The 25,110-nt window shown below is 40.6% G+C and overlaps 1 protein-coding gene across 1 annotated transcript in view; it reads left to right on the forward strand.

Moving 5' to 3' along the window:
* sf3a2 (splicing factor 3a, subunit 2) overlaps positions 1-25,110 on the forward strand; it is a 153,327-nt gene that overhangs the window by 31,695 nt on the left and 96,522 nt on the right. The gene's annotated exons all lie outside the window — the stretch shown is intronic.

The following is a 25,110-nucleotide window of genomic DNA, read 5'->3' on the forward strand; positions in this document are numbered from 1 at the left end:
GTCAGCCTTCCTGCTCCTCTGATGCTGCTTGGCCTGCTGTGTTCATCCAGCTCTACACCTTGCTTTCTCAGATTCTCCAGCATCTGCAGTTCCTACTATGTCTAATCTATCATCTTCTTGTGTTCACATTCATGTACTCATTTGTGTCTTCAGTCTAGATTGTTGTAGTCTGGTGGTGTTCTTCCAGAATTTCTAACTCTGTCCACTCTGCAGCATTTATACTTAGTGATGTGCAGCTTTGTGACATCATTACAAGTTTGCTCCAACATCCTGGAGCCCTTAAACAACACTAATAGCAGCATAACTAAAGAAGAAACAAAAGAAGGAGAAACCTTCAAGGAGTATCTAAAAATTTTGTAGGCACATGAACGCTAACATTCATGTTCTAACAGCTTCTTAATTTTTAATTTGCCACAGAACTGACTGCTATTTTTAAGGTAAGGCAGTTTTCAATTATTTAAAATTTGTTTACTCACGGTTGACATGGTGATGAAAAATGTTATCTTTCATGATAAATCCATTTTCAGCTGTATTAAGTACTTATACGAAGTTACCAGTCTTAAATATATCAGAAATATTTAAGAATATATTTCTTTAACAAAAAATTGTTTACAAAAATGCTACCTATTTGCGCTAGTTTAGGACAGATTGTATGTTTGGCATTTTGCAAATTAGTTTAACTGGAAACATTCGGGATACAGACTCTTCTCAAAACTAGACCAACATTGGGCTAAATTTCCTGTCACTTGCAGCTTTGATCCACCGTGCAAACTTTATCCATTATGTTCATGCATTACTTCAGAATTTGTGAATATTGTTCCAGATGTCAAGTAATATTTAAAAATTTGTGGTATTTTGGAGGCATTTTGACCTTAGAGACAAATATAAAACTCACATAAATTTATTTAAAATTTATACCAGACCTGTGTTTTGTTTCTCAAAAATATTTTACTCTGTGCTAACAATGACTAAGTTGGTAGTTTAGGTAGGTAGTTCCTCATTCACATAGTTGCAAGTTTAAGTCCGGCTTAAGGGCCGAGTACAAAAATCAAAGCTAACATTCCAGCACTGTATTTGAATATTAGAAGTGCCTTTTTTAAGTTGAAATTTTAAATCAAGGCTGCATCTGCTTGTTCGGGTGAATGTAAAAAATGTCATGGTGCTATTTCAAAGAAGAGTCGTAGAGTGGCTGATATTTACCTCCCAACAACATCACAGATTAACTGGATGTAATCACATTGCTGTTTGATGTGTTTGTGTTGATTGTCAATGCTTTCTACTTAGCAATAACGACTACACTTCAAAACACACTTCATCGGCTGTAAAGCGCTTTAAGAGATCTGATAGTTATGACAAGCTCTCTTAAAAATCTTTCTCTTTCTTTTATGTAGACAGTGCCCTCTGGTGTTCGCAAGCTAATTTTAAGATTAAACAGTGGAAACATGTACATTACGTAAATAATTTATTTGATTCAATTTTTCTTTGACAACACCTTAAGCAAGATGGAATCACAGGGTGCATTTGCGCTCCCGCTATTATTTGCATTTTGTTTTCTCTTCTTTGTCGATAAATCAGTAAGTCTTTGATCATTTTGTATTTGTTCTTGAGCCTAAAATACAAAATCAAATTTTGGAAATTAATAATTATCCACCAATTTCCGTTGCTCACCGGATGGTTCCCCTCTATTACAATGGACAATGTAGTTCCCAAGTTTGCACACCTCCGCTGACACCAATGTTCACATCTGTCTGAGTGCCTGCAGTTTTAATCAGTGTGTTGTTACGTTTCTACAAACACACCACACATGTCCAGTGCAAATTAAAACAAAAGCCCTCTGTGCCTGATAACATTGGTTCAGAGCAGTTTTAAAACCCTTCATTGTTGGGTACAGTCTGTAAATGTTGACAAGCTCCCAGAGAATGTTCTGAAAGGCTGCACCAACAGCCTCAGAAAACAATATAGTCATTGTAATGAATGTTCTTTATCACAAACACAGCAACAGGAACAAAATGGTGATGGTTGGTCAATGATTACAGAAAATGACGGAGGCTGCTGATAGGTGATTCAGATCTGTTTGCTTCAGCTTACTCCCCGTAAGAGGCTTGTGCTACACAGATGTAGGTGCAGTATCCTGTGACACACTGGCCTCAGTAACTGTAATTATGAAAGTAAACACAAAGATGAGAAAAAAAACATTGAAAACCTTTAAGACTCTGAAATAGTTGGGACAAGATTAAGCCTAATCAAGAAAAAAAATGTGATGTAAAAGTTCAGTGAAATCTTGAAACAATTAGCGTGCGTCCTGTGATTATCTGTATGAAAGCCCACATAAAGGAGTCGGATTAAACTGTACAATAATGTGTCCCAGCCTTGGGCGTCACATCTTGCTCACATTTCCCTGCCTTTTTTAAAAATTGTTTCAAGGGATGTGCATTTATTGCCGTAGGTCAGGACAGTTAAGAGTCAACCACATTGCTGTGGGTCTGGAGTCACGTGTAGGCCAGAATAGATAAGGATGACAGATTTCCTTCCCTACAGGACTTTAGTTAACCAGATGGGTTTTTCTGACAATGAAAAATAGTTTGATGGTCATCATTAGACCCTCAACTCCAAATTCTTCATTTAATTCAAATGACACCATCTGCCATGAAGCTGGGTACCCAGAATGTGAACTGAGTTTCTGGATTAATAATCTAGCAATGATACCACTAAGAGAAACAGAAATTGCTGGAAAAGCTCAGCAGGTCTGGTAGCTACTGTGGAGAGAACTTGGAGTTAACATTTCGGGTTGAGTGACTCTTCCTCAGAACTGGTAATACCACCAGGCCATTTATATCATAAAGAAGGATTACTGACTCAATGGCATGGTTATGTTTGTCAACATATTGTTATATCAGCTATCTCCACCTTGGATGGAATCCAGATATTTAAAAATAAGGTTGCACTAGTTTGATGCAAATGGATGGTGCGATCGTCATTAACCTTTCCATGGTACCTTTACATGCAAAGGGCAGCTTGTTCTGCAAAACTGAGAGAAAGGCCAATTTAGTCAGTTTAATCTATATTCAGTATACCTTTATTATACATCACGGCCACTTGGCAACACAAATGCCTGTTGGAATCCTCACTTCTTCAAATGTTTACATCAATTGATATTGTTGGTGAAAGGCATTGTGAAAATGTCATCATTGCCTTCAACAGTTGTGTTGACACTGCTGGAATTTTAATGAGGAGACTGAATTGAGAAGCTGACATCAAGAACATGAAGCATTGACAGCCCACTTCATTGTTTCGGTGAATGTAGTGCTGACTAGTGAACCCACAGAGGGATAACCAGAAATGTTAAAGCAGCAGGGTGACCGATTGTTCTCTACCACGGCTGTTCTCATCTCATTTGTGACGGTGAACCAATTTTTGATTTGCAGATCCAATTGCAAGTGTTGAAAAGGAAGTCACTGTTGGAAGTGTGGGTGAAGGCACTGGCTTTGTGGTGTGCTGACTTTTCATTTAGGGGCCTGATTCTGTTCTCCTCAAATATTGAGATTGCTTGATGTCAGAGACTTCTCCGTTTAGCTCTGTCCAAGATTGTTTTTATTTCTCACGTAGTGGAGTACAACATACAGTCTATGAGGGTGGCCTTCAGGACATGGTCAAAGCAACGTTTGAAATGTCTTACAGTGTGAGCTCAGCTGGCTGTAGAATGCAGGAATCCTCGATGTGAACCACATAGAGTCATACAGATATATAGCACAGAAACAGACACTTTGGTCCAACAATTCCATGCCAACCAGATATCCTAAATGAACCTATTCCTTTTTGCCGGCATTTGGCCCATATCCCTCTAAACCCTTCCTATTCATATACCCATTTTAAATGTTGTAATTCTACCAGCCATCATCACTTCCTCTGGCAGCTCATTCCATACTTGCACCGCCTTCTGCGTGAAAAAGTTGCCCGTTAGGACCCTTTTAAATCTTTCCTCTCTCACCTTAAACCTATGCCCCCTAGTTTTGGATTTCCCCACCCTAGGGAAAAGTCTTTGTCTATTGACCCTATCTATGCCCCTCATGATTATATGAACATCTATAAAGTTACCCCTCAGCCTTTGATGCTCCAGGGAAAATAGCCCCAGTCTATTCAAACCTCCAACCCTGGCAACATCCTTGAAAATCTTTTCTAAACCCTTTCAAGTTTCACAACATCATTTCTACAGCAGGGAGACCAGAATTAAACGCAGTATTCCAATAGTGCCCTAACCAATGTCCTGTACAGCCACAACATGACCTCCCAATTCCTATACTCAATGCACTAACCAATAAAGGCAAGCGTACCAAATGCGTTCTTCACTATCCTATCTACCTGTGATTCCACTTCCAAGGGACTATGAACCTGTACAACAAGATCTCTTTGTTCAGCAACACTCCCCAGGATCTTACCATTATCCTGTCCTGATTTGCCTTTCCAAAGTGCAGGGCCTCACATTTATCTGAATTAAATTCCATCTGCCACTCCTCGGCCCATTGGCCCATCTGATCAAGATCGTCTTGTACTCTGAGGTAACCTTCTTCACTGTCTACGACACCTCCAATTTTGGTGTCATCTGCAAACTTACCAACCATACATCCTATGTAAGCTGAGCTCTAATGAGTGCACTCTCAGTCATAGGTATATGACGGTTCTGGTGCAGGGGTGGCGTTCCTAGCTTTGAGCTAGAAGACCTGTGTTTAAAATTCACCCACTTCAGAGATGGGTCAGAACACATCTGAACAGCTTGATGAACAGTTTTCAGAGCAATAGTTTCTGTTAGGACTCTTGCAGTGCAGTAGTAGTGTCCCTACCTCTGAGGGAGGAAGCCTGAGTTCAATTCTCACAAGCTCCAGATATCATCTCTGGGCAATGTAGGAGCAAGTTACTGCAGATGCTGGAATCTGTACTGAAAACAAAAAACGCCGGAAATCACAGGGGGTCAGGCAGCATCCGTGGACAGAGAGCAAGACTCGAAATGTTAGTTTGCTCTCTCTCCACGGATGTTTCCTGACCCGCTGTGATTTACAGCATTTTTTGTTTTCGGTATCATCTCTGGATAGGTTGATTAGAACATTTCTATGGCATTTATAATACTTTGCAGAAAGGAAGTTTGCCTTTCATTAGTTCACTAGAGGGCAGCAAACATTATTTATCACTGGCAAATATTTAGAAGGTACAAATGTATTTTGTATCACTGTATTCCTTGCTCTAATTTGTCAGGAAACACAATCGGAAGCTACAAATCACATTTAATATTTAATATTTAATAATATTATTCATTCCCTTTGCTTTTCTGCGGAGAAAAAGCTGGACAGGTTAAATTATGTAGTTGCTGGAGTTTGGAAGACTAAAGAGACAACATTCTCTCTAAACTGGCTACACAGCCGCTCAGAGGTTCTGCACCTGCTCATCGATAGGCCAACAGATTATCTTCCACATCTGGAAACTACCGCCACATATGGACCCAGGAGGTCTATGCAGCAGAAAGAATAATTAAAGGGAACATTGGTAAGAGGTAACATGATTGGAACATAGAAAATCCTGAGTGGACTTGACAGGGTAGATGTGGAGAGAGTATTTCCCTTTATGGGGAATCCAGAACTAGGGGTTCATTGTTTAAAATTCAGTAGTCATCCATTTAAAATAGAAATTAGGCAAAAAAAATCTTAGAAGTTGCGAGTTTTTGGAATGCTCTTCATGGAAAGGTCGTGGAAGCCAAGTCCTTGAATATTTTGAAGGCAGTGGTAGATAGATTCTTGCTAAGCAAGGTACGCAAAGTTATCAACGGTAGGCAGCAATGTGTATTTGTAATTACAACCAGATTAGGCACAATCTTATTGAATGGCAGCAGTCCTGAGAGGCTGAATAACTTACTCCAGCTCCTAATTCATGTGTTTCTATGTTGTTTGGTTCCATTGCTGCCTTTCCTAATATGCCATTCGTAATCAGCTTGGCAGGTTGTGAGCAGCTTTGGGGTACAACAGGTTTTGACGATTTTTCTTCTCAAACCCCAGATATAGGATTCTGCTGCTTCGCCAATCAGCCAGGAAGAGGCAGAAACTGTTTAATAAAAGTCAAGGGGTCTTGAATGTCAATTGAAAATGGGATTTGAGCTCACAGCACACTGGCTTGGAGTCCATTGTTGTCTAATTATAGGAACATCCTTTCATCACAGCATAAGCACTCACCGACAGAAGAACAAAGAGAAAAGTCAACTGGGAGAACAGAACTTAAGATAAATCACAACTGGACAAACAAACTTTCGGAAAATGGAATTGGGTGACAGAATTTTACATCAGAGGTATGGCTTAAACAGGTTTGGAGTTTGTAGATTTTGTTTCTTTAAATCTGTAATTTGTATAGCTGTGAAAATTCGCACATAGCCTTTGATCAAAAAATTGTTGCTCATAAACATGCTTTCTGTTCATGGCAAGGTATTTCCTCCTTTTCATAAAATCATAGAGACTAGGATTAGGAGAAGATCAATCACCCTTCAAAACTGCCTTGCTATCCAATGTGGTCACGGCTGATTCTCTGTCTTAATGCCGTAGACCCATTTTCTTTCCATACCTCTTCGTGCCTTTAAAATTGAAGTACACAACAGTTTCTTCCTTGAATATATTCAGTGACTTGACGCCTGCAGCCTTCAGTGGTAGACATTTTTCCTCATCTCCGTCCTAAATAGTCTACCGTATTTTCTGAGATTGTGTCCCGTGGCTCTAGACTGTACAGTCAGGGAAAACATCCTCTCTGCGTCTTCTTTGTCCAGCCTTGTTAGAATTTTATACATTTCAATCAGACACCCCTCTCATCCTTCTAAACTCAAGTGAATACAGGCCCACTGCTTTCACTAAGGTTCTTTCTGCCAAACAAAATAATAAAAAAGAAACAAAAGTACTGCAAACATTGGAAATCTTAAAATAAATAACATGTTGGAGATGCGCCATAGGTTAGCTCAGCTTCAGTGAACAGAAGAGGCTGGCATGTAGAATTTTCAGATGGGTTCTCCCAATCTGCTGCTTTGACTTTGGCAGAAAATAGATAGCAACCACAGGGAGAGAAAATAAAACTGTTTTTTTGGGCTGTCTGCAAAGCTACAGTGGGCGACCAGTAGAACTCCTGTGGCAATTCTACTCCTGGTTGTATTTCTGTCACTTCAACAGATCTCAGCTGAATAAACTCAGGTTGGGAGCACCCCTGCCACTTTTTAGACTGTAGGACTCTATTACAGAATGACTTTACCACCTTGGGAAGCCTGAGCCACTCTTAATGACCATTAATGAGCCAGACTCCTGACATTTTGTTTCCTTGCTACTGTATTTGGAGGATCTTGTAATCAAATTGGAATTTATGTTTCCCCAAATTACTGTAACTACCATACTTCAAATGTACCACATTGGCTGTGAAACACTATGAGATGTCCTGACATGTGACATGGTCAAAGGCACATTATAAATGCAAATTTCTTCTTTCTTTTTCTGAAGTTCAACATGATCTTCTTTCCCCAGCTTTGCCTCTCCTGAAGGCAAATATAGACATTGGTGTGGTTAAGTGGTTGCCATTGAGTCTTCAGTTTCTTATCTAAGTGGCAAATTTGAATTGCCAACCTATCCAATGAGTGCTCACAGGACATTCTTCTCAATGCTTTCCTCAACCAACAACTATTCACTTGCACTTTTTAGAAAGATTCATTGGACGTTGAAACCATGTGGGAATCCATGCTGATTTTTATTTTCCTTTCATAATAAGCGTGCAAACCTCCAGCATTGAACGCAAGTCTCCAGAAAATTAAGATTAATCTCCGGGACACTGCTGGGAACAATATTGGAGAAAAATCATTGGCTGTAAAATAGTTTGCCATATTATTCATCACTTTCGTATGCTGCTCTTTTGCTTGTTCTAAAACTTATTGGAGATGCATGAAGAAGGATTTTTAATCATCCAATCAGTATCTAAACTATTGTTTATCGGTGAGTGAAAATGAGACACCATGAGGCAGACATGTTGGATGACCAATGGCTGGATGTCATATGATTTAACCATCAGGAACACATTCTGTTGCAGTTGGCAACCCTAATGTATAGCTCAGGAATGTTAATAGCAATTCATGCACTTCAACAACCATTGCAGCTGAGATCAGATGAACCTGGATGAACCTGGATCCTCACTGGTCAGAGGAGTTTCTGGCTTGGGGAAATTAAGCTATTGATAATGACAATGAACTACTGCATGCAATGTACACTTCCTCCTGGCAATCTGAACGTCTGTTCAAATATGTATATTTTTAAAAATTACAGAGGATGAAAAGAAACATTGTTTAAACTATAACTACACGTTTTAATTATAAAAACAATTTTAAATGCAAACTTTTATGAGGAGGAACAGCTCCTGACCACCCAACAATTAGTTTGACTGTTCTCTGCGGAGAGATTAAGGCTGACAGGAGATACGATAGAGGTTTTAAAAATAATGAGTGGTCTGCATACAGTAGATAGGGAGAAGCTGTCCCTGCTTATAAGAGGAACAAGAATGAAAGGATCTAGATTTAAAGTGATATGCAAATCATATGAGAAAAAAAATTAAAAGATGAGATAGTAAGAACTGCAGATGCTGGAGTCAGAGATAACACAGTGTGGGGCTGGAGGAACACAGCAGGCCAGGCAGCATCAGCAGAGCAGGAAAGTTGACCTTTCGGGTCGGGACCCTTCTAATTTGGGGCATGGAATGCACTATATGGAAATATGGTGGAGGTAGGATTAATTGAGGCATTCAGGAGGACATTGGGTGATGATTTGGACAGAAATAGTGTGCACAAGTATGGGGAAAATGCAGAAGAATGGCACTGGGTAATGATGCTCATTTGAAGAGTCAGTGCAGGCATGATGGGCCAAGTGTCCTCCTCCTGCACCATAACAATTCTGTAATTTACAGCTCTATAATGTAAAAGATATACAGATTAGGTTTAACAGAAAAATAACATAAATCCTTGAATATATGTATATGCTGTATATTTTGATCTGAATAACCAGCATGACTATTTACAATTGCATTTCAAATGTGTTGTCCATGTTTGGCATAGAATTACTGTTGTATGTTATATATCTATCATCAAACAATAGTTGAAATATTCTAAAGAGTGTGCTGTATTCATTTAATCTGATCAGCAGTGGGTTCAACAGACTTTCCATTTTGGTTGTAGTATTTTTAAGTTTCTGCTGAACTGTTGGCTCTCTGATTAACTACACTGGCTGTGAAATAGGTTCTGGCATCCACCAGCCAACCCCAGGCTCAGCAGAGAGACCCCTGCTCGGAAAAATTCTATTCGTAGTAACAGAGGAACATGAAGTGACCATTCACCTCTGAGTCTCTTCTGCCATCCAGTTAACTCACAGTCAATCTGCACATCAGTTTCATTTCCCTGACTTCGCTCTATACTCCCATGATTAAAAAAAACACGGGTATGTCAGAGTGCATGGCTTGTTTGGAAACCTTTCAATGTTCTTCCAGTACCCGTGGATCGATAAATTGTTTTCCTGATACTGTGTATAAATATCAACTTTTGGGAACATCTAACTCCATTGACCCAGATTTAATTATCCACTTGTGCCTTTGACAAAAAGAAACTTTATTGCAGTGTTAACAAAACTATAAAATAGTTTCATGTACATCATTTCCTTAAAGCGAATAAAACATTTGAATTTGATGACATACTTATTGCAGAGACAATCATCTAGTGGCATTCTAGACATTAATGTTCACTGCTGGATCTTAAAAAAGACTTAAAATGGAACAAATGGAGAAAATAGATTTTAGGTATTAGTCATTGTCTTGACATTGCACTATATTGCATTCTTATTTAGTTCAAAGTATACAACTTCCAAAGTTTTGAGAACTGTTACCAAAGTAACACTCCAATGTCAGAGAATAGTCTAAAATATTTGCTTTGGCATTGGTGGCATCTCGCATTAGCATTGACTAATACCCACTGGAACTTTTTTGTGGCATACCTACTATGGAGCTGGAATGCTGACTGAATTAAAATTAAATGAAGTTCTTTTGTTGCACTTTATACTGACTAAGCTAAGAGAGAAAAAAGAAAGCATATTTAAAAGTGTGCTTTTCATGACCTCAGAAAGTCCCAGTGGACCTGACAGCCAGTCAAGTACTTTTGAAGCACAGTCATCATTGTAATGCCAATCAGACATTATAAGAGTAGATTTTCCTTTTAGCCTCATGGTAACCACTGAAGATAGGACAGTAAGGTTGTGGAGAAGGGGACCTGGGGAGGGAAGGGTACCTGCAAATTTACACCTGCAGTTATTTTATCTCTTTATGAGTCCTCTTTTAAAGAATCATTTTGGAATTAAAGGTGAAGTAAGCCCTTAGAATTTCAGGGTTCTTACCTGTTGTCATAATGCAGATAACTGGTGCATTATTGAGCAAGGCCAACAATTTCATTTCCCTTCCAAATGAACAGCATTATGATGATAGTAAAAATGGACTGTCAATTTTTGACTTTGATCATTTGATTTTAGTACCTGGAGCCTTTCATGGACTAAAAGTGGTATTAAAAGAGGAGCAACACAAAGTAAAATGGCTACAATGGTTACCTGACCAGTTTTAGCCAACCTGAGCACAGCAAACACCCTTAAAACCCAGGCCCTTAAAAAGAGGAAAGCAGATTCTCACCTTCTCACCTGCTCATAACAATAGCGGTAAGACAGCGCTTGCCAATTTCATGACATTGTTGGATTTCCAAAAATACTTGGTGTCTTTGGCAGTACCATGTGTCCTTTTCGGCTTCTGGACACAGTGCCATAGATTACATCAATTAGTGGAATTGTGTTGATTAACAACCAGCAACACTAGCTAATGGAAAAGAATACCTACCTCCCAGGTAACACTTTCAATGCTTTCATTCTAACACCATCATTCACAAGCCTCTTATTAGAATACCAATGTTGTTTACATTTATAACATGCTTTCTTTATCATCTGTTATATTTGACGATTATAATCTGTTTTTGATTAATGTCACAGTGCAATCTCATTTCCCTTCCCCATTCTACTGAATATCATCAAATAGAACAGATTTCTTGTCCTGCAGTTCCGCAGCATATTTTTCAAACTGAAAGAGTTCAGTTTGGCCACAACATTATTGCCACTGTCTTGCATTGTCTTGAATTGTTGTGACGAAGTAAGCAGTTTTTAGATAAGCCCTTCTCCCATTGTGTTCCAACAGATTGTAATGTAACACTGTAACTCATATACGGTGATGTCAACACTTAAAAAATGTATTATGGTTTCAATATCACTTTCCTTACCCTCAAAAATTGCTTTTTCAATAACTTTGTGAAACATTAACAAGTCCATGCAGTTGGCAAACATTAAGCGACTTTGATAAATTGATAATTTAAATCTCATTTATCGTTTTGGCAAACCCTGAGTTGACTGGAAACATTCCATTTTTAAGTCTACTGTCCACTGTCATCGTGTGCAGCTAATGTTTATAATTATATGAAGTTTCTGTTTGCATTCTTTATTCTGAGTAGTAAACATGAGCATGAAGATTTCCAGGGCAAAATTCTATTTTATCAACTTTTTCTCGTCCTGAGTTAATACATTCTGAATGTCATTCGTCTGAACGAGTTGCCATTTTCAGTTTCAAATTACATAATTTCTTTATCCCACCCTTATCTTCCTAGGTGCAAAGTCACTTAATTGGTTGCCACACCGAAACTGGCACAACAAATCCTGGTATGAAGGAGGCTGTGACAAGATTGTTGTGTGAAATTTAATTAAATAAGTGCATGAACTTAATGTACAATGGCTTGATGTATTGCTACATTGTCTTATCAACGATAGAAACTAGGCCACACATGGAGTAATTGTATGCTGTTCACTCTCACTGCAGGACAGTTCTCGATGAATTGCTGAAATGATTAATGCACCGGAAAATAAAATCGTCAGGATACACTCGGCAAATTCACTGAAAGAGAGAGGTCTGAGGGAGGATATGGTTGAGATATTCAAAATACTGAGGGTCACAATGGTATGCTGTGCTCAGTGGGAGGCCAAATTGAATTTTGAATTATGGTACAAGGATGGCACAAAAAAGCCTCAACAACTCTATACACAGGATGTACGAATCCTTGCATCTTGATTTGATCCCCACACTTGATGAGATTTAACGGATCTCTGGAGAAGGTACAAACTGGAGTGAGCAAAATGGACACAAGGCTCTCAACTGTCAGGACAGGTTAAAGAAATGCATTATCTTGGTAGAGTATAGTTTTAGAGAGAAATGCTGTCAAAGTAAGCTTGTTGAGTTGCTACAATGTGTCTTGTTGTATATCGTGCACCCTGAAACCACGGTGCATCTGATGGAAGGGGTGAATAATAAACTAAAATGCTCTTTCTTGAAATGTACCAAATATCGTACCCTGCATTCATCGAGGTAATTGGTGAGTCTTCCATGGCATTTCTGATTTGAGGCTTATCGATGACAGAGAGGCTTTCGGGTTTCTTGGGGAATGACACCATTATGAAATATTAAGCTTCTGTCAACTGAAAGTTCAGTCAACATTATGTTCATGAATAAACACAGAACGGGACAAGTGAAGAAACAAAAGATGGATCTGTGCAGGGAAATGTAAATCCCATTAGCAGAATCATTGTCAACAGCTTCTGTTCAAAAATGGAAGGAATGGTTTTCATAACCTTGCCCAAATACCATCCCTTTTGTCTTGCATCATTGTCCCTTTTGTGAAGGTGCGAGTTTTGGACTGGGGTGGACAGGGTCAGAAATCACACAACACCAGGCTATAGCCCAACAGGTTTATTTGAAAATGGATACTACCATCACACGTGGGAACACCACCCACCACGTGCATGACAGATACTCATGTGACTTGGCTGACGTTATCTATTTCATATGCTATAGGTAAGGATGTCCTGAAGTATGGTATGTTGGCGAAACCATGCAGACACCACGACAATGAACGAATGCCCACCATGCAACAATCGCCAGACAGGGGTGTTCCATCCCAGTGGGGGAAAGACTTCAGTGGTCAAGGACATTCGGCCTCAGATCTTCGGGTAAGCGTCCTCCAAGGCAGACTTTGGGATACACAACAATGCAGAGTCGCTGGGCAGTGGCTGATAGCCAAGTTCAGTATCCATCAGGATGGCCTCAAATGGGATCTTGGGTTCATGTTGCACTACAGGTGACCCCACCACACCACACACACACACACACACACACACACACACACACACATACACACACACATGAACCTATGGGATGAATTTGTATTTGCAGACACATTCTATTTTGTCAAAAAGAAATTGTATTGCAAAACTTTAGTCAGCACGTTGCAAACCCATACCCACTTCCAACTAGAAGGATAAAGGAGCAGATACATGCGAAGACCACGACATGCAGGTTCCTCTCCAAGCCACTCACCATCTTGACTTGAAAATAGATCACTGTTCCTTCACTGTTGCAGGGTCAAAATCCTGGAATTCCCTCCCTAATCATATTGTGGGTGAACTTACAGCAGGTGGGCTGCAGTGATACAAGAAAGCAGCTCACCACCACCTTCTCAAGGGCAACCAGGGACAGGCAATAAATGCTAGCCTGCCAGCAATGCCATGTCCCGTGAGTGAATAGAAAGAAACTTGAAACTTTATCTATATTTCACTCATTATAAAAACTTCTTGGGTCATAAATGGAATATTATGTTCAGTTCTAGTCACCAGGCTTTAGGAAAAAGTGAGGGTCCTTCAAAGGTACAGAGGATGCATGCACCCATGGTTGTAAGGATGAGGGATAACTGGAGAAACAGAGGTAATTTTCCATGGAATAAAAGAGATAGAGGGAAGATTTGATATATGTGTACAAGATTGTGATGAGTTAAATAAAGAATCTTTAAAACATATCATGGTTGCAGCACAAAATGAGGCCATTCACACCATCATGTCCATGCTAGCTCTCTGCAAGTGCAACTTGCCTAGTGCCAACCTTTTGCCAATCTGTGCAAATTCTTCAGTCTTCAGATAATTGTTCACTTCTTTTGTGAATACCACTGTTAAATCTGCCATTGCCACAATCTCAGCTCTCAGCCTTCCCTGGTAGTCTCGTGGTTAGGATTTGGCGCTCTCACCGCCGCGGCCCGGGATCTTTTCCTAGTTCAGGGAATGCAAGTTCTCCTCTGCTAGTGGGGTGACACTGTGGCTCAGTGGTTAGCACTGCTGCCTCTCAATACCAAGGACCTGCGTTTAAACCCACCCTTGGGTGACTGTCTGTATGGAGTTTGCATTCTCCCTGTGTCTGCATGGGTATCCTCTGGGTGTTCTAGTTTCCTCCCACAGTCTAAAGATGTGTAGCCTAGGTAGGTTGGCCATGCTAAATTGCCTGTAGTGTTTAGGGATGTGTGAATTAGGGGGATGAGTCTGGCTGGGATGCTCTGAGGGTCGGTGTAGTCTTTTTGGGCAGAAGGGCCTGTTTCCTCACTGTAGGAATTCTATGAAATCTACATCCTAGCAACACACTACATGAAATATTTTTCACCTTGATTTTCAATTACTTTAAATTGGTGACCTTTGATTCTTGCTCCTTCTGTCAATGGATGCAGTTTCACCATGTCTTCCCTGTCCAGACCCCTCAGAATTTTGAACACTTATATCAAATCACTCTTATTCTTCGCTTCTCCAAAAGAACAGCCTCAACTTCTTCAATCTACTGATGTAATAGAAGTTCCTCATCTTGAACCATTCTCATGGAGCTTTTCTGAATCCTCTCTCATGCCTTCACATCCTTCATAAAGTTGGTGCTCAGAAATGGACACAATACTTTAGTTAAGGTTGAATCAGTGTTAATGGTGTATCTCAACTTCCTTGTTTATCCTTTCTTGACTCTATTTATAAAGATCCTTACTTCATTGACCATGCTGCCAACCTAATCTGCCTCCTTCAATGATTTTAAACATATATTTCCATATTCCTCTGCCCTTGCAAATCCTTTAGAATTGTACATTTTTTAAAAAAAAATCACCTCTCATTATCCATCCATTATACCATTATACTGGTCTGTTTATATTGACTCAATGTTTATCAATATTTTCCTCACCACTCACAATATGTCCACTTTCATATTTTAAAATTGTGTCCTGCACATCCACGTCTGGGTGATCAATATTTATCAGGAAAAGCTGAGATGCTACACAAAACTCTGAAGAACCCTATATACCTTCTGGACCCTGCAATATACCTTAGCCCAGCTAGACAAAGAAAACATTATCCCATTCGCTGATGCAACAAGGACTAAAGCATATAAACTTTGGGCAAGAGATGGAGGAGGGCTGTGGGGAATAATTTTTTTACATAGTAGATGCCATAAACGTGGAATTTGCTGCCCACAAGGATGGTGAAAACAGAGATAAGAAATTGATGGATATTTGAGGGAAATAAACTTGCAGGATTAAAGAGAGAGAGCGTAGGGGTGGGACTGACTGGATTGTTTTTCAGAAAGCTGACATAGACACAATGAATTGACTCCTTCTGTGCTGTATTGATTCTGTTACTTTACATCAATGTCCACAATCTTCAGTTACATAGCAGAAGTCACAGTTTGGGTAAATGCACGTTCTTCTGTGATCACCAGCCCCTGCCCTATCCACATAAGCTAGGTCTAACAGCTTGGGCTTTAACAAACATTGTTTTAAAAGGAAAATTTGTTGAAATCGTGGTTGTTACTGAGGGTATGAAGGTGGCAGAACTGAAAAGCTCATAGCCACTATCCTTTTCTTTTTCAAAACCTCCCAAACAGTAAATTACTCATCAATTCATCACCTCCATTACCATTTCACCTCTGATCAGCAAGATCTATGTTCCAATCCCATTGTTGGGCCTGACTGTCTAAAGAAAAAGCTGACACCGAGGGAGCACTGCACTGTTACAGTGTCATCTTTCAGATGAGATGTTAAACTGAGGTCCCATCTGCCTGTTCAGGTGGATGTAAAATATTTCATTGTTTGGAGTCTTGACCACCATTTGTTCCTCAATCAATGTTGCAAAAATGGATTATTTGTTCATTATTATACTGGCAGCTGATGTCACAACTCTGGACTTCTTATAGACATATTGGTCTTTTCATGACAACATGCATTTTTTTTTCTAAAGGATGAGTGCCAAAATGACTGTGGATGTGAATTCAGTGGCTGTCTGAAAAGAGAGATCTCAGAAAATTATACCTGAGCAGTGTCAAGGAAACTTCAAGGACCTAAAAGGGAGAAATGAGCTAGAAAACTGAATTTTAATCCCCTGTGAGAATCCCAGATTGTGAACATGATGGTAGAAAAAAAGACAGCAATCAAGCATGCATTTTCTCTTTTCAAGTATACACAGGGATAAAAGTTAAAAGCAAGGTTCTACTCTGATCAGTGTGTGTTAGCAGTCTGATATCCTACGTTTTCTTCTTCATTAACAGGATGAGGGCATCACTGACTGAGCAGCATTTATCGCCCATCCCTAATTGCCCAGAGGGCAATTCAGGGTCAACCATATTGCTGTGAGTCTGGAGTCACGTATAGGCTAGACCATGTATAGAGTTAATGGTAATTGGCTTTTCCCTAGGATAGGGGATTTCAAGACGAGGGGGGCACATTATTAAGGTGAGAGGAGAGAGATTTAAAAAAGACATGAGGGGCAAATTTTTACACAGACGGTGGGTTCGCGTGTCTGAACTTCCTGAGGAACTGTTGGATGTGGGTATAGTTACAACATTTAAAAGACATTTGGATAAGTACATGAATAGGAAAGGTTTGGAGGGATATGGGTCAGGAGCAGGCAGATGGGACAAGTTTAGTTTGGGATTATGTTTGGCACGGACTGGCTGGACCAAAGGGTCTGATTCTATGCTGGATGACTCTTTGTGAGGATGGCAGATTTCCTTCCCTAAAGGGCATGAATGAATCACATGGGTTTTCCCCTCATAACCCTTAATTCCAGATTCTTTCTTGAATTCAAATTCCACCAATACCATGGCAGGATTTGAACGTGGGTCCCTAGAATGTTAGCGGAGTTTCTGGATTAATTGTCTAACGATAATACCACCAGGCCATTGCCTCCTATGGATTCAAATGAATGAATTAATGACCAAAGTTTTCTAGAGTGAAAGACGTGAATTTTATTACCTAAGAAAAAAATAAAAATGCAATATCAAACACCCACAGGTAATAAGTTCAAAAAGGTGGAAGTGTATCCTACAGAAAGGAAAAATAGGCTACGCAATTTTTTAAAAAGTCTTTTTGAGTCTTTTGAGTGCAGAGTAACACCAACAGTGCGGGTTCAATTCCTACACTGGCTAAGGTAACTACGAAGGATTCTTCTTCTCAACCTCACCGCTTGCCTGAGGCATGGTGATCCTTAACCTAAAACAATGTCAGTTATCCAACTAATATGACAGCATTGTGATGTTAGATTTTAAACCTGAAGCCAATTGTTTCATTGTTGACCCATATTCATGACTCATATTAGTTCTTCCTCTCTCTGCTTTGCCCCTTGAAGCAGCTGTTGGTATCGGCCTATTTGTGTATTTCTCAGTCTGCCACATTGCCCTCTTAAGTTGATAGTTACAGGTAACCTTTTGATATTCACTATGTGCAATCTTGCAGGATTAAATAGGGGATGCAACTTTTTTTTTAAGCGTTGACTCAGTTTGGCTGATTTCAGTCTTTAGATCTCAGTGCAAGTGATTTTGTTTATTCCATATGGGTTCCCTGGATTTTCCAAAATCTGTAGTCAGGTGAGCACAGCAGACATTTTATGTCAATATTTATCCTGTTTCAAAATCATTTTTAGCTCATAAAAGTCTCAGATATTAAAGTTAGATTATGGAGGCTGAATATTAATAATGCATGTTTACTATTATTGTAGCAGTCACAAAGTTTGTATCTTTGTAAGATTTTTCTGAAATGCTTGAGAAATTTCTTCTCCTATCTCTTTTCCTCTCAAGCATACAAATGTAATGGTGTGCCTAAAGAGATATCGGCAGCCAGATAGTAGTAATTTCTTTAACAGTTACTGTGATGCAATCATTGAAGGCGTTGGTTAGCTCATTTGGCTGGATGGCAGAGTCAAACCAGCAGTGTGTGTTTGATTCCTACACTGGATGACTCTCCTTCTCAACCTCACTGCTTTCCTGAGGCATGGTGACCCTCAGGTTACACCACCGTCACTCGTGTCTCAAATGTGAGAGCAACTCTATGCTCTGAAAGGACTATGGCGAATGTATGTTTTACAATCATTGACAAATGATGCAGTACAGATTTCAGTGCCTCTCAGGGACTTTTCAATATCTTTTCTGTTACAGTATGAAAGATGCACCCCAGCTACCAGCTGCTCTGGAACAAAGCAATGGGAGCAATGCTCCTTTTAAGAAACAGCTCAACTTTGGAAGGACTCCTGCAAAAAAAAACTCAACCAAATAGGTGTTGCGCCTTCTATTGCATTATAACAAGATCCCAACAGTTTAGTAAATTTGAACGCTCGAATTAATAACCTTTTACACAAACTGGAGGATCCAAGTGACAAAATAGAGCTTTAGGGTACTAAACGAGCCACAGCCGTCAGTACCCAATAATAGACTGTCCCACAATGCTGTAACATCGATCTTCACAGTCATCAGGCCCAGTGACACTTAATGTAGTTAGGAAGCATTTGTACAGAATCCTAATTATACAAATAGAACTGTTCCATGTGACAATCCCACCTGCCTTTCATTTGCTGTATTTCATCAGTATTTTCAAATAAATTGCCTTTTTATGAATGCCCAATGTGTAAAACACAACAAGAAATTTTCCACCTAAAGTTTTTTCCTTCTGGAATTTCATGCCTTTCTTTTTGTTATTGATTGGGTTGGAATTTTACCAGCGTCTGAAAGATATAGGCAAAGGCAAGAACCTTTGGAGACGATAGCAAAAATATTAAACTGTGATTCTCAATGTTGAGAGAAAGATGTCCATCTTCACTTTACTGTTACAACAGTGAGATGAGAATCATGCTGGTGAGTAATGAGGCCCCTATTTGTATGCAGGATTAGCACAATATGAGGTAATCTTAACTCCTTCCATATGCAGGTTGCTATTCCCCGAGGCAGCAGACAGTATCACTTTCTGACTGAAAGTCAGAGTGTTTACCTGGTGACTCCAGCTTTCCAGCATCTTTTTTGGGCCTCCAATTTGACCACAATTCCCCACATGTCAGGGCAGGTCATACTCTGTGGACAGTGAACATTTGCACCCTATGTTCTCGGGAGCCAATATGGGCAAAGCATCAGTCTCCCCACATCATCGTGGCACTTGTAAGATGATTCTGCAGTTCAGTACTGCCCCTGGAGCTCAACAACGCCTTATACTGCAGTCCTGCTGCCAGGCTGCTTTGCATACAAGGACAGGCATCCATCGAATGCATTGGTATAGCATGCATTTCAGGGGGCTGAGCCTTCCTCAGTGGAGTGTTACGGGCCAGACCAAATCCCCTTCAAATACATCAAGGAGATACTGTAGACCCTAACTTTTATCTTACTTAAACGAAGCGTAAGATGTTGTGTTCCAGATGTAAGTCAGTTGGTTACATGACTCAGCTTTAAGCAAAACACGTAGACAACATTTCCACTAATCTTTTCATCTTGTTTTCTTCTTCTGCACAGATGTACAACGTTTGTGTGCACAACGACTTCTGGAACTGGAAGTCAATACTTCGAAACCATCTGCACGCTGGTCAATGCATGCAGACACTGGGACTGGCTGCATGACTGCACAGCTCACAGAGAATGCTAGTCTTATGTGGCACCACATTTCAATAATCCTAGTGCACTTATAATATACTTTATTTCCACAATGTGCCTTGTGCTGCTAACAGTTTAATAAGTCTAATATGTCAGAAATCACATTGAAGCTGGCCTTGTCGATGGTTTCCATGTCCAACTTTATTGAGGCCTACAGTGAATATACCTGACATATGATATTCTACTTGCAATGAGATGTATGTTCCTGCAGAAGATTTTGTTTTCATGCCCTTCCACTACACCCAAGCACAGTCTCAGGCTCCATAGCTGGGATGGAGGGAGCTGTCCTATACTGGGATAACAAGGTGTAGAGCTGGATGAACACAGCAGGCCAAGCAGCATCATAGGAGAAAGATTGGGCAGATGACGCTGGATGTAGTTATAGCCAGAAGGGCCGACATCCTCTGAATGTCTTGTCCAAATGCAGGCTCACCCTCCTCAGTTTGAGTTTATACAGGGTTGGAGATTACATACAGGCTGGAAGTAGAGATATTGGTCACACTTGCATGTCCTGAGAGGAGACTGCTGGAGGGACTGTCCTTGAGTTCCAGGAAAAAACATCTGGAGTGAGGTCAATGTTACTTTACCGCAGATGCTGAGCATCAATGGCTGAAGTAATGGAGCCCAGGTCTGTAGTCACCAGTGGTAACAGCTGAGTGTTCAACTGGACCTGGATCTCCATGGCAGCCACCAATCTGTTCACGGAGACAGACAGACACGTGTACACCACAGCTGGCACGATACATATAAAATCGGTGGACTCTGCTAACGTTCAATCCAGTTCATCAAATATCTCTAACAAACTTGCCTGCTGCTATTGTGTCTGTTTCAGCCTTTTCACAAAATTTTTACTGGCTGATGCCAGCTCCTGCCTGGAGCTGAGTAGGTGCCTGATTTCCAGCAGCCCTCTGAGGGCCAGTGACCTGGGACATTTCATCCTTGGCCAGATGCAGAAATGTGTCAGTGTAATGCTCACCAGACTGTGCTCTTGACTCTGATCTAGCTAACGTGCCCAATGAGGTCGGTAATTGAGCTGATGGGGGATGCAAGGGATAACCTTACAGTGCTTACTCCGCTGGGTCTGTGCCTTCTTTCATAGAGGGGCCGGGGGTGCAGAACCTGATGCCCAGAGAGATTGGTCTCTTGTGGATGGGATCTGTGTGGATTTTGCTGGTGACTGCATAAGACAAGAATGAGTTGTACAATATGGGTGGAGCTTTGCACATTTTAAGATTACATTCACAGTGGTGATAATGGGACAGCTGCGAAGCACAATACAATGAATCTGAGATAGTAGGAACTGCCGATGCTGGAGAATCTGAGATAACAAGGTGTAGATCTGGATGAACACAGCAGGCCAAGCAGCATCAGAGGAGCAGGAAGGCTGACGTTTTGGGTCTAGACCCTTCTTCAGAAAATGAATCTGACTTGGTTTTTGGGACACAGACGTCTTGGCATCACCACATGAGTGATAAAGGGAGGGTGTGAGTGAGATGAACGTGGCTAGAACAGTTGCTATTGGTGATACAGATGCAGGAAAGGCTTCCAGACTGAATGAGGAGGAATCGCAAAGAGCAGGAAGGGTTCATAATTTGGGGCATGGAGTTGGCGAAAGCTATTTGCGGAAGATGCTGAATGCAATAGTGAGTTTGGTGGACCATGTGTCTTGGTGGGAGGTAGGTGTAGTTGCGAAGTTAGAGTGGGTATGTGGTAGCAGATGGTAGCACCTACCCTCGCAGCATTGCTGACCATTCCTCAAGACTATGGATCCTGGTCTGACATGGAGAGCTAGTTCAGACCAGGCTGGTAGTGACTGGTGCCCTGGTCTCCTCTGGCTGCCCTGGAGAAAGAGAGTCGTTCCCTTCTTCATCACCCCATCCATGAAGGCTTGCAGATCTGCGGCTTAAAAGTGAAATTGCAACTTCCCTCTCTATCATGTTATTTGAAATTGCAGAGCAAAACACTAAGGACAGTTCCTGGCTTGCAGCATTTGAGGGGATGCACGGATGAGATTTAAATATTGACCCCTATGACATGAATGCTAGAATGTTCCTGCAACAGCAAATACTCGCCTGTCTCAGCTGACCTCAAGAATGAACAAGAGCAGTGCTGGAGAAGGAGGATGCATAATGAATGAGATGAACAGTGGAGAATTGTGTGACAAATAGCAGGAACCCCTCAATAAAACTCATGGAAATTGATGCTTAGTCAACAGATGGGAAAGTTCAGTTCAGACAACTTGACTCTGCTGCCCTGATGGAAACTGGGTGAATGGGCTCTGCGTTACCTACCTGCTAGAAAGTTGCCTGAATCCTGCAGGATCAGATTTAAGCCTGGCTTTCTGAGAAGAAGGAACCTTTCTCTGATTATGCTAATCAGGATCTAACGGCATTGTAGAGCAGGTTCCAATGGGGAAACCATTACAACATTCGCCTTGTGCCAAACCAAGCCAGAACAGGACCAAGATTGATGCCCCTGAGAGGTAATGTTTTATACCTGTTTACAGGACCAGATGGAGCTGGAGTGGAGTGAGCTGGCTGAACATTATCTTCAGTCCATTATTTTCTCCCCTTCCCTGTTACTTGCCATCTGTTGCCGAGGCAAATCCTCGATCTGTGTTACTCACAACAGGAGTGTGGGAGAGTGGCCCAGAGGTAGTCCTTCCATTAATTTGTCCTACCTGTGGAGAAGCATCTGGGCCTCCACTGAGAGCTTCTCTATAGTGACAGTTAATATTGTCAGAATTCTGGAGACATCCCAGAGATTGCCCTGATGGTTACGAATAATAGAGATGGACTCAGTTGGAATGGATATTATACAATATGCCAGGCTGAGAAACTGTCGTACATAAAAGTGAATCTGTGGATGTTCATATTTTAATTTCAGCTTGCATTGTTTGTTGTTTTAATTTGACAACAAAGATTAAGAATTGAAGCTGAAGTTATTTGGTTAACCATTTTCAGTTTTTTGACTTTTTGGGGTTTGGCTTTGTTTGCTTGTTTATTTATTTATTGTTGGAAGTGATAGCCAATGTTATACAAAAATCCATTGTTTATTATAATAGAAGTGAGAATATATCTTATAAAAACAATGACATGCACCTGTAAAGAAAACTGATGAAGTGGTGAATGATATGTTCAAATCATATATAAAAATAACACAGATGAGTAGGGGTGATTTTCTGAGGCCTACAACCAGGTGAAATGGATCTCCTGAGTAGTGTGCACAAGAATTACTAACATAAAACAAAGAACTGGGGGTGTTGGAAATCTGAAATGAAAACAGAAAGCATTGGATAGCACTTGTGGAGAGAAAAACAGAGTTAACATTTCTAGTAGAGAAATCCATTGTCAGGAGAGTCTAGATCCAAAGGTCACAGTCTAAGTAGATCATTTAGAAATGAGATGAGAAGAAATTTCTTCACCTCACTTCAGAGTAGTGAGCCTGTAGAATTCACTACCACAGAACGCAGTTGAGGCCAAAACATTGCATGATTTCATGATGGAGTTGAATGGAGCTAAATGGATCAAAGAATATAGGTGAAAATCAGGAATAGGCTATTGAGATGGATGATCAGCCATGGTCATAATGAATGGCAAAACAGGCTCAAGGGGCCGAATTGTCTACTCTTGTTCCTAGTTTCTATGTTTCTATATGCTCACATTCCAAATTATCTTGGGTTAATTCTAGTTTAACAGACAAACAATTGTGCAACACCTAACAGAGCACATCAAAAAGCAGATGTGGTCAAAAAGATTATATGGATTTCTCAGCAAGTCACCCAAATTGTAGTGACACTTTGGGTCATCAAATCTCATTAAAATATTGCCTCCTTCACAAAAAAGAGGTCAAATCTTCACTTGCAAAGATCTAGAGCTTCCTCAAAACTTCTCCAACTCGGACTGCGTCAATGACCGCTCTCATCCTTATCGATTGTTTCTTTTAAGATCAAGTTTGCCAGGATTCCTGAGACTCCTTGCAAATATGTAATTGCCAGCACAATTTCAGCTTTTTAGCAAACATCCAACTTCACTGAGTTGACACAGCCCCTGGATTTCGCTGCATTTCAGACATTTTCAGCTGCACCAACCAAGCTGCAACAGCTTATGGGCTTCCTTCAGCCTCACTATCACATGTATGCCTTCTTACCTGCCTTTCTATCACTAACTTTCCAACCGAGCTGAAAGTGCCCCAGTTACCAAACTGCTTCCCACAGGATTCCCTGAACACCAAACGCACTGAACTATCTAACAGCAGTATTTTAGCTGCACGGATCCTCTTCCTCTGCTACCGGCTGACTCTCTGACTAAAGCTGATGAACCATTGAACTCACTGATTCTTGAACTGATTTGAATAACCTATTAAAAAGCCTGTCTGTTCCTAGGCAGGATTAGATGTAACCAGCATTGGTACATCTTGTGCCTTAAATGTTGCAATCCCCAGCTAAGTAATTTTCAGCTTTGTAACGCACACACACACACCCTCTCTTCCTCTCTCTCTCTCACACACACACACACATACACACACACAAACACACATATGTACACACACACACACACACGCACACCCTCTCTTCCTCTCTCTCTCTCTCTCACACACACACACACACACACCCTCTCTTCCTCTCTCTCTCTCACACACACACATATGTACACACACACACACACACACACATATGCACACACACACACTCCCCCTCTCTTCCTCTCTCTCTCACACACACACACGTATGTACACACACTCACACCCTCTCTTCCTCTCTCTCTCTCTCACACACACACACACCCTCTTTTCCTCTCTCTCTCTCTCTCTCTCACACACACACACACACACACACACACACACATGTACACACACACACACGCACACACTCAGTGGATTTTATCACAGATGCCCAGTGGGCTTTTAGTTTGATCATCCTATTTTCCAAGGTTCATGTTTCTATTGTGTGTAACTAACATTCATTTCAATCCTGATTTGTATCATTAGCAGTCTGCCATTTGAATCTATAAACAGTTGGGCTGCATAAACTGCAAACATACAACTTTGTCAATAAGATTGCAATCCTGGGAGATCTGGATTCAATCTCATTGGTTTGTAACCTTTCAGTTAAAAAAAATGGTACATAGACACCGTTATGAACACAAATGTTGTGCAGATGTATATCTTCTTTTGCAGCACTGTGGAAATACTGCTGTCAACTTAATGAATGCCAATTGCCCCAGTGAACACATC

This window comes from Rhincodon typus, chromosome 29 (assembly GCF_021869965.1).
Source record: "Rhincodon typus isolate 14 chromosome 29, sRhiTyp1.1, whole genome shotgun sequence".
In the NCBI taxonomy this organism is placed as follows: domain Eukaryota; kingdom Metazoa; phylum Chordata; class Chondrichthyes; order Orectolobiformes; family Rhincodontidae; genus Rhincodon; species Rhincodon typus.